This window comes from Ceratotherium simum, chromosome 3 (genome assembly GCF_057802395.1).
Source record: "Ceratotherium simum simum isolate JZ-2026a chromosome 3, ASM5780239v1, whole genome shotgun sequence".
NCBI classification, from domain to species: Eukaryota; Metazoa; Chordata; class Mammalia; order Perissodactyla; family Rhinocerotidae; genus Ceratotherium; species Ceratotherium simum.
The window spans coordinates 43,995,073-44,004,127 of NC_141902.1; the positions used below are offsets into that span (position 1 = coordinate 43,995,073).

Here is a 9,055-nt window from a genome sequence, read left to right on the forward strand (position 1 = left end):
CTACAATGGCCTGTTGGGAGATGCAAAGCATCTAAAAAAATATCTTCCAAGGAACTTGTGGTTTCACATGTAAGGGGCTTAGAAGTCACCAGTCCATCCTAACAACAAATAACAAACTGAACAAAGTGAAAAATTAACAACCCCTCTTGAATCTGTAAGAGAGAGGAGGACACAGAGCAACCACTGCTCCCAAGATTGGAGTGACAGACAGGTAAATACAGGGAGTCACGGTTTATCAAAGCAAAGACATGAGCGGAAACCCCGCAGGAGCCAGTGCTGGGGTACGAAAACCTGAACTATAATTGATGAATTGCAGGAGGCTTAGTATGAACAACTCAGAGTTAAAAACTCCAAAGGGACCCAGTCTTTTGTGAGTTTTATCTCCAGAAGCCCAACCAGGTTCTCACAATAAATATTGGAGAAAACCCTCTCCCCTTTCGGAAAGGGTAAGGGGAATATGCCTCACTCTTTTAAATATGCCAGAGCACTCTGTTCTTCTTAACAAGGCCTGCCCTCAGGAGAAACTAGTTAACTGGAGCCTAACCTGCTACAATATTATCAGAGCGTAACTGATCGGGGGAAGGGAAATACACAACACCAGTCAGCTAGCTGTGGTCCACTCCAGCCATCCTGTCCCACCTAAAGGAGGAGGAAAAAAACCTGAGAAACACTTAGGAAGTTCACAGTCCAATGGCTTACTAAAAGAATTAGACCTAATCATTGGACAATAGAATGCTTCCTCTCTCCACCCCCACCCACTCCTCAACCTCAACCCCCCCACCCCCTCACCCACCCCTGACTACCCCATTACTAAAGGCCCATGTAAGCAGTTCCTTTTACCCAATATATCATGTCCAGCCATCAAGAAAAAATTACAAGGCATACTAAAAGACAAATAGCACAATTTGAAGAGACAGAGCAGATATCAGACATGGCAGGGATGTTGGAATTATCAAACAGGGAATTTAAAACAACTATGATTAATGTGCTAAGGGCTCTAATGGATAAAGTAGATCTCATGCAAGAACACATGGGCAATGTAAGCAGAGAGATAGCAATCTTAAGAAAGAACCAACAAGACATGCTAGAGATCAAAAACACTGTAACAGAAATGAAGAATGCCTTTGACGGACTTATTAGTAGCCTGGACACAGCTGAGGGAAGAATCTCTGATCTGAAGCATATATCAATAGAAACCTCCAAAACTGAAAAGCAAAGAGAACAAAGACTGAAAAAAACATAGAACAGAATATCTAAGGACTGCAGGACAACCACAAAAGATGTAACACATGTAATGGGAATACCAGAAGGAGAAGAAAGAGAGAAAAGGAGAAAAGAAACATTGGAAACAACAATAACTGATAATTTCCCTCAAATTAGTGCCAGATACCAACCACAGATCCAGGAAGCTCAAGGAACACCAAGCAGGATAAATGCCAAAAAAATTACATGTAGGCATATCATTTTCAAACTACAGAAAATGACTTTATCTCAGAAACCATGCAAGCAAGAATATAGTGGAATAAAATATTTAATGAGTTGAGAGAAAAAAAACACCAACCCAAGTTCTGTGCCCTATAAAATTATTCTCCAAAAGTGAAGAAGAAATAAAGATTTTCTCAGACAAACAAAAATTGAAGAAACTTTTTGCAATTAGACTTGCCTTGCAAGAAACGCTAAAAGAAGTTTAACATTTAAAGAGAAGAAAAATGATATAGGTCAGAAACTTGGATCTACATAAAGAAAGGAAGAACATCAAGAATGAATAAGCAAAGGTAAAACAGAAAGATTTATTTTTCTTATTCTTTTTTTTAATTTAATTTAATTTTTTTTTGTGAGGAAGATCAGCCCTGAGCTAACATCCGATGCCAATCCTCCTCTTTTTGCTGAGGAAGACTGGCCCTGAGCTAACATCTGTGCCCATCTTCCTTCACTTTATACGGGACGCTGCCACTGCCCGGCCTGACAAGCAGTGTGTCGGTGCGCGCCTGGGATCCGAACCCCAGGCCGCCGCAGCGGAACGCGCGCACTTAACTGCTACACCACCTAGCCGGCCCCTATTTCTCTTATTCTTAATTGATCTGACCTATAACAGTTTGTCAAAATAAGAATAGCAACAATGTATTTGATTATGTATGCTTATATATGCATATACTTATGTATTTTTATATATAGGTGAAAGTAATGACAGCAATGATATCAGGGATGGCAGGGATTAGGATTACTTTGTTATTGTAAGGTGCTCACACTACACACTAAGTGGCGTAGTATTATTTGAAAGTGGACTTGGATTAGTTGTAAATGTATATTGCAAGCCCTAGGGCAACCACTAAAAAAGTAGTAAAAAGGAGTAGAAGTGATATACTAAGAGAGAAAGTGGAATCATATAAAATGCTCAATTAAAACCACAAAAAGCAGGAAAAAAGTGGAAGGCAAAAATAGGAATACAAAAACAAGGGCAACAAGTAGAACACAGTAAAAAATATGGTAGATATTAATCCAACTATATTAATAATCACTGTGAATGTCAGTGGTCTAACGGCACCAATTAAAAGACAGATTGTAAGAGTGGAGCAAAAAGCAAGACCCAGCTGTATGTTGTCTACAAGAAATACACTTCAAATATAAAGACACATATAGATTAAAAGTAAATGGATGGAGAAAAATATATCATGCTAACCACTAATCAAAAGAAAGCAGGAGAAGCTACATTAATTTCAGACAAAATAAACTTCAGAGCAAAGAAAGTTATCAGAGATAAAGAAGGGTGTTACATAGTCATAAAAGGATCAATTCTCCAAGAAGACATAACAAGCTTTAACATGTATGTACCTAACAACAGACAAACTATATGAGACAAAAACTGATAGAAGTGCAAGGAGAAATTAATGAACCTACCATCATAGCTGGAGACTTCAACCCCTCTGTATCAGAAATGGATAGATCCAGCAGGCAGAAAATCAGTAAGGACATAGTTGAACTCAACGACATTATCAATCAACTGGATATAATGGACACCTATAGAAGGCTTTACCCAATGATAGCAGAATACATTCTTCTCAAGCTCACGTGGAACATTTACCAAGACTCACACTCTGGGCCATAAAACACACCTTAACAAATTTTTAAAAGAATAGAAATCATATAGTGTCTGCTCTTAGACCACAATGGAATTAAACTATAAATCAATAACAGAAAAATAACTGGAAAATCCCAAAATAGACTGAGATTAAACAATACAGTTCTAAATAATACACAGGTCAAAGAAGAAATCTCAAGAGAAATTTAAAAACATTTTTAACTAAATGCAAATGAAAACACAACTTATCAAAATTTGTAGGATGTAGAGAAAGCAGTGCTTAGAGAGAAATTCATAGCATTGAATGCATATATTATGAAAGAAGAAAGATCTAAAATCAATAATCTAAGTTTCCACCCTAGGAAATTAAAAAAAGAAGAGCAAATTAAATCCAAAGTAAGCAGACAAACAGAATTAATAATAATTAGAGCAGAAATTAATGAAATTGAAAACAGGAAATCAATAGAGAAAATCAACAAAACCAAAAGCTGGTTCTTTGAAAAGATTGATAAAATCTATAAGATGCTAGCCAGGCTGTCGTAGTCTATTCAGGCTGCTATAACAAAATGCCACAGTCTGGGTAGCTTATAAACAACAGAAATTTATTTCTCACATTTCTGGAGGCTGGGAAGTTCAAGATCAAGGCACCAACATGGTTGCATTATGGTGAGAACCCTCTTCCTGGTTCATAGCCAGTGCCTTGTCACTGTGTCCACACATGATGGAAAGGGGACGAGATCTCTGTAGGTTTCTTTTATAGGAACACTAATCCCATTCATGAAGGCTCCACTCTCATGATATAAGCACTTCCCAAAAGTCCCACCTCCTAATACCATAACCATAGCACAGGCTAATTAAGAAAAAAAGAAAGAGGACACAAATGACTAATATCAGAAATGAAAGCAGGACATCACTTTAGATCTCATGGACATTAAAAGGATAATAAATGTAGGCTATGAACAACTATATGCCCACAAATTTGATAACCTGGTTGAAATGGACCAATTCCTTGAAAGACAAAATCTGCCAAGATTCACACAAGAAGAAATAGACAATCTGAACAAAGGCCTATATCTATTAAAGAAACTGAATCAATAATTAATAACCTTCCAAGACATACAGCACTAAGCCAAATGGATTCATAGGTGAATTCTATCAAACACTTACAGAATAAATTATACTAATTTTCTACAATCTCTTTCAGAGAATAGAAACAGAGGGAATGCTTCCTAACTCATTCCATGATGACAGCAAGGATGTTCCCTCTCACTATTCTTTTTCACCATTATACTGGAAGTCCTTGCTAATGCAATAAACCAAGAAAAGGAAAGAAAAGTATACCGATTGAGAAGGAAGAAATAAAACTGTCTTTGTTCACAGATTACATGACTATCTATGTAGAACATTCAAAAGAATTGACAAAAAAAACTCCTGGAAATAATAAGTGATTATGGTAAGGGTATAGGGTTAACATATAAAAGTCAATCATTTTTCTATATACCATAAATGAACAAGTGAAATTTGAAATTCAAAACATAGTACCATTTACATTGGCACCCCAAAATTAAATACTTAGGTATAAATCTAATATGATATGTACAAGATCCATATGAGGAAAACTACAAAACTCTGATGAACAAAATAAAGAACTAAATAAATGGAGAGATATTCCATGGTCATGGATAGGAGGACTCAACATTATCAAGATGCCAGTTCTTCCCAAATTGATCTATAGATTCAATGCAATTCCAATCAAAATCGCAGCAAGTTATTTTGTGGATATTGACAAATTGATTCTAAAGTTTGTGTGGAGAAGCAAAAAACCCAGAATAACCAACTCAATATTGAAGGAGAAAAACAAAGTTGGGGGACTGACACTACCCAATTTCAAGACTTACTATGAAGCTACAGTAATCAAGACAGTGTGGTATTGGTGAATGAATAGACAGATCAACAGAATTGAATAGAGAGCTCAGAGACAGACTTACACAAATATAGTCAATTGATCTTTGGTAAAGGAGCAAAGGCAACACAATGCAGTAAAGACATTCTTTTCAACAAATGGTGCTGGGACAATTGGACACCCATAAGCAAAAAAATTAATTAACACAGACAAAATTAACTTTTCACAAAAATTAACTCAAAATGGATCATAGACCTAAATGGAAAATGCAAAGCTATGAAACTCCTAGAAGATAATAACATAAGAGAAAACTTAAATGACCTTGTGTATGGCAATGACATGTTAGATATAACACCAAAGGCACAATCCATGAAGGAAATAATTGGTAAGCTGCACTTCATTAAAATTAAAAACTTCTCTGCAAAAGGCACTTTCAAGAAAATGAGAAGACAAGCCACAGAAGGAATGAAAATATTTACAAAATGTATATCTGATAGAGGACTCATCCATAATATACAAAGAACTCTTAAAACTCAACAGTAAGAAAACAAACAACCAGATTGAAAAATGGGCCAAAGACTTTAACAGACACCTCACAAAAGAAGAGCTAAAGATGAAAAGTAAGCATATGAAAAGACGCTCCACATTATATGCGATCAAGGAAATGCAAATTAAAACAACAATGAGATACCACTACACACCATAATCCAGAACACTGACAACATCTAATGTTGGAACTCTCATTCATGGCAGGAATGCAAAATACACTTTGGAAGGCAGTTTGGCAATTTCTTAAAAAACTAAACATTTTTACTATATGATGTAGCAATTGCACTCCTTGATATTTACCCAACTGAGTTGAAAACTTATGTCCACACAAAACCTGCACATGGATGTTCATAGCAGCTTTATTCATAATTGCCAAAACTTGGAAGCAACCAAGAGGTCCTTCAGTAGGTGAATGGATAAATAAACTGGGGTACATCAAGACAATGGAATATTATTTAGCACTAAAAAGAAATGAGCTATCAAGCCATGAAAAGACATGGAGAAGATTTAAATGTATATTCCTAAGTGAAAGAAGCCAATCTGAAAAGGCTACACACTGTATGATTCCAACTATATGACATTCTGGAAAAGGGAAAACTATAGAGACAGTGTAAAGATCAGCGGTTGTCAGAGATTAGTGGAGAAGGCAAGGGATGAATAGGGGGAGCATACAGGATATTTAGGGCAGTGAGATATTCTGTTTGATACTATAATGTTGGATACATATCATTATACATTTGTCCAAGCCCATAGAATAACCAAGAGTGAACTCTAAGGTAAACTATGGACTTAGGGTGATGATGTTATGTCAATATAGATTCATCAATTGTTACAAATGTATCACATTGGTGGAGGATATTGATAATCAGGGAGGTTACGCTTGTGTGGGAAGAGAGTGTATATGGAAAATCTCCTTACCTTCCCCTTAATTTTGCTGCAAACCTGAAAATGCTCTAAAAGAAAAAAAACAAATCTTTTAAATAAATAAATAGAAAAAAATATCTGGGGGGCGGAGTCAAGATGGCGGCGTAGGCAGACTCTGAACTCACCTCCTCCCGTGGACACAGCCAATTTACAACTACTCGTGGAAAAATTACCCCTGAGACAGAACTGAAAACTGGATAAGAGGAACTCCTGCAACAACGGACAATCCTAACTGGGGTAGAAGAGGCAGAGACTCCCTTCTGGAGAGGAAAAACGCCACCTTCACAAGCCACCAGCTTCACGGCCGCCGGGAGCAGCTCACAGGTACGCAGCCTCCCTGGAGGCGCGGGGCCCTGAGCCGGGGAGCGCCCCCGCTGTGGGCATTTTGTGGACCCAGCACAATTGAGACCAGCAGCATAATATCTGACTGTGCCTGCTACTAAAGCATTGGGTAGCACCCCCAGAAAACCCGGTTCACAAAGAAACTAAAACTGGCTCTTAAAGGGCCCGCGCACAAACTCACCCGTTCCAGAAAGCATCCTAAAATCACCAGAAAGAAAGGTGCACAGTGCTTTGGTGACAAGAGACTCACCTAATAGGCCCTGAGTGCATCTCGGTGAGGGGTGAGACCTCTCCAGGGACTGGGACATTGGCGGCGGCCATTGTTGTGGCCTGGTGTGAGCGTGCTGACACAGACGCCATTGGAGTTCTCCCTGAGACCTGCTAGCCTAGGGTCTGCTCCACCCGCTAGAGCACCGATTTAATCCAGCTCAGCCAGGGCAGGCAGCCCACCCTAGAGACTGGCCCCACCCAACAACAAGCCCTCAGGCAACGTGTGGGCCTGCATAGATTGGTGACTGGATTCTCTGCAGCCTGGCAACTGAGCTGACTTGAGCGGGGCAGGGTGTGCACAAGGAGCGGGTGGAGAGTGTGGGGCAGTGGCAGAGTGTGTGGGGCTCCCGCCGTGGAGAGACTGGGTCCACTTGGGGAGGTCGGGGCGCTCACACGGGGCAGGACTGTGTTGACTGTGTGTGTGGACCTGTGGGCGGCAGGGCTTCTCAGCCACAGAAGACTTGTACTTCTCAAAGACCCACATAGGAGGTTTGCTCCACCTTCCAAAACCTGAAACAATTGGGTGCTCCTGTGCCTGAGGCCAGCCCCACCCAGCTGCAATCCTCAGAGAGCTGACAAGAGACCTAATAGGCTAGAGGTTTACAGCAATTCTAAGGCCCTGAGCCTAACAACCTGCCACGCTGGGGGCCTACTCACTTAAAAGAAATACTGCAACACAAAGGTGGTATTAGAACTTGCAGCCAACTGTGCTGGGGCTCCCCACAGCTGATAAAGAGACTGAAGGGCCCACAACAACTACAAGCAGCTGAGCATTACAACAGCTGGCCAGGAGCATAACTCAGCCTCCCTGGGCGCCTACAGGGAGAGCAAACAGGCCACAGCAGAAGGATACACGTAGCCCACATAGGGGTCACCCCTGGAACATTGAGAACTGAGGGAAGCACACTGGAAGCCTCCTAAGCCATCACTTACATAAGGTCACCTATCCAAGAGCAGGAGACGTAGCTGACCTACCTAATACGTAGACACAAGCACAGGGAAAGAGGCAAAATGAAGAGGCAAAAGAATACATTCCAAGTAAGGGAACAGGACAAAACCCCAGAAAAGGAACTTAGTGAAACAGAAATGAGCAACCTACCCGACAGAGAGTTAAAACTAAGAGTGTTAAGGATGCTCACTGATCTGGGGAGAAGAATAGATGGACTCAGTGAGAATGTCAACAAAGAAATGGAAGATATAAAAAAGAACCAATCAGAAATGAAGAATACAATACTGGAAATGAAAAACTCATTAGAGGGACTCAAAAGCAGAGTAGAGGATACAGAAGAACGGATCTGTGAGCTGGAAGAAAGACTAGAAGAAATTACCCAAGGTGAACAGGTAAAAGAGAAAAGAATTAAAAAGAGTGAGGACAGTCTAAGGGACCTCTGGGACAACATCAAGCGCACTAACATCCGTGTTATAGGTGTCCCGGAAGGAGAAGAGCGAGACAAGGGGGCAGAGAATCTATTTCAAGAAATAATAGATGAAAACTTCCCTAACCTAAGGAAGGAAACAGACATCCAGGTACAGGAGGCACAGAGAGCCCCAAACAAGATAAACCCAAAGAGGCCCACACCAAGACACATCATAATCAAAAGGTCCAGAATTAAAGATAAAGAGAGAATCCTAAAAGCCGCAAGAGAATGTCAAGTTACATACAAAGGAAACCCCATAAGGCTATCAGCTGACTTCTCAGCAGAAACCTTACAGGCTAGAAGAGAATGGCATGATATATTTAAAGTGCTAAAAGGAAAAAACTTACAGCCAAGAATACTCTACCCAGCAAGGTTATCGCTCAAAATGGAAGGAGAGATCAAAATTTTCCCAGATAAGCAAAAATTAAAGGAGTTTGTCACCAAGAAACCAGTGTTACAAGAAATGTTAAAGGGACTGATTTAAGGGGAAAAGAGAAGACCACAAATAGGAAAAATTATCTATTTCCACGATTAGAACGTAATGGATACAAATGCACAAAAAAGAGGTTG

At 39.8% G+C, this 9,055-nt stretch overlaps 1 long non-coding RNA gene across 1 annotated transcript in view; it reads right to left on the reverse strand.

Annotated features, from left to right (window-relative positions):
* Positions 1-7,252, reverse strand: part of LOC147917547 (uncharacterized) — a 66,566-nt gene extending 59,314 nt beyond the window's left edge. Inside the window, exon 1 of the long non-coding RNA XR_015550487.1 lies at positions 7,048-7,252. This is a non-coding gene — a long non-coding RNA (uncharacterized LOC147917547). The remainder of the gene's footprint in view (positions 1-7,047) is intronic.
* Between the last annotated feature and the right edge of the window lie 1,803 nt (positions 7,253-9,055).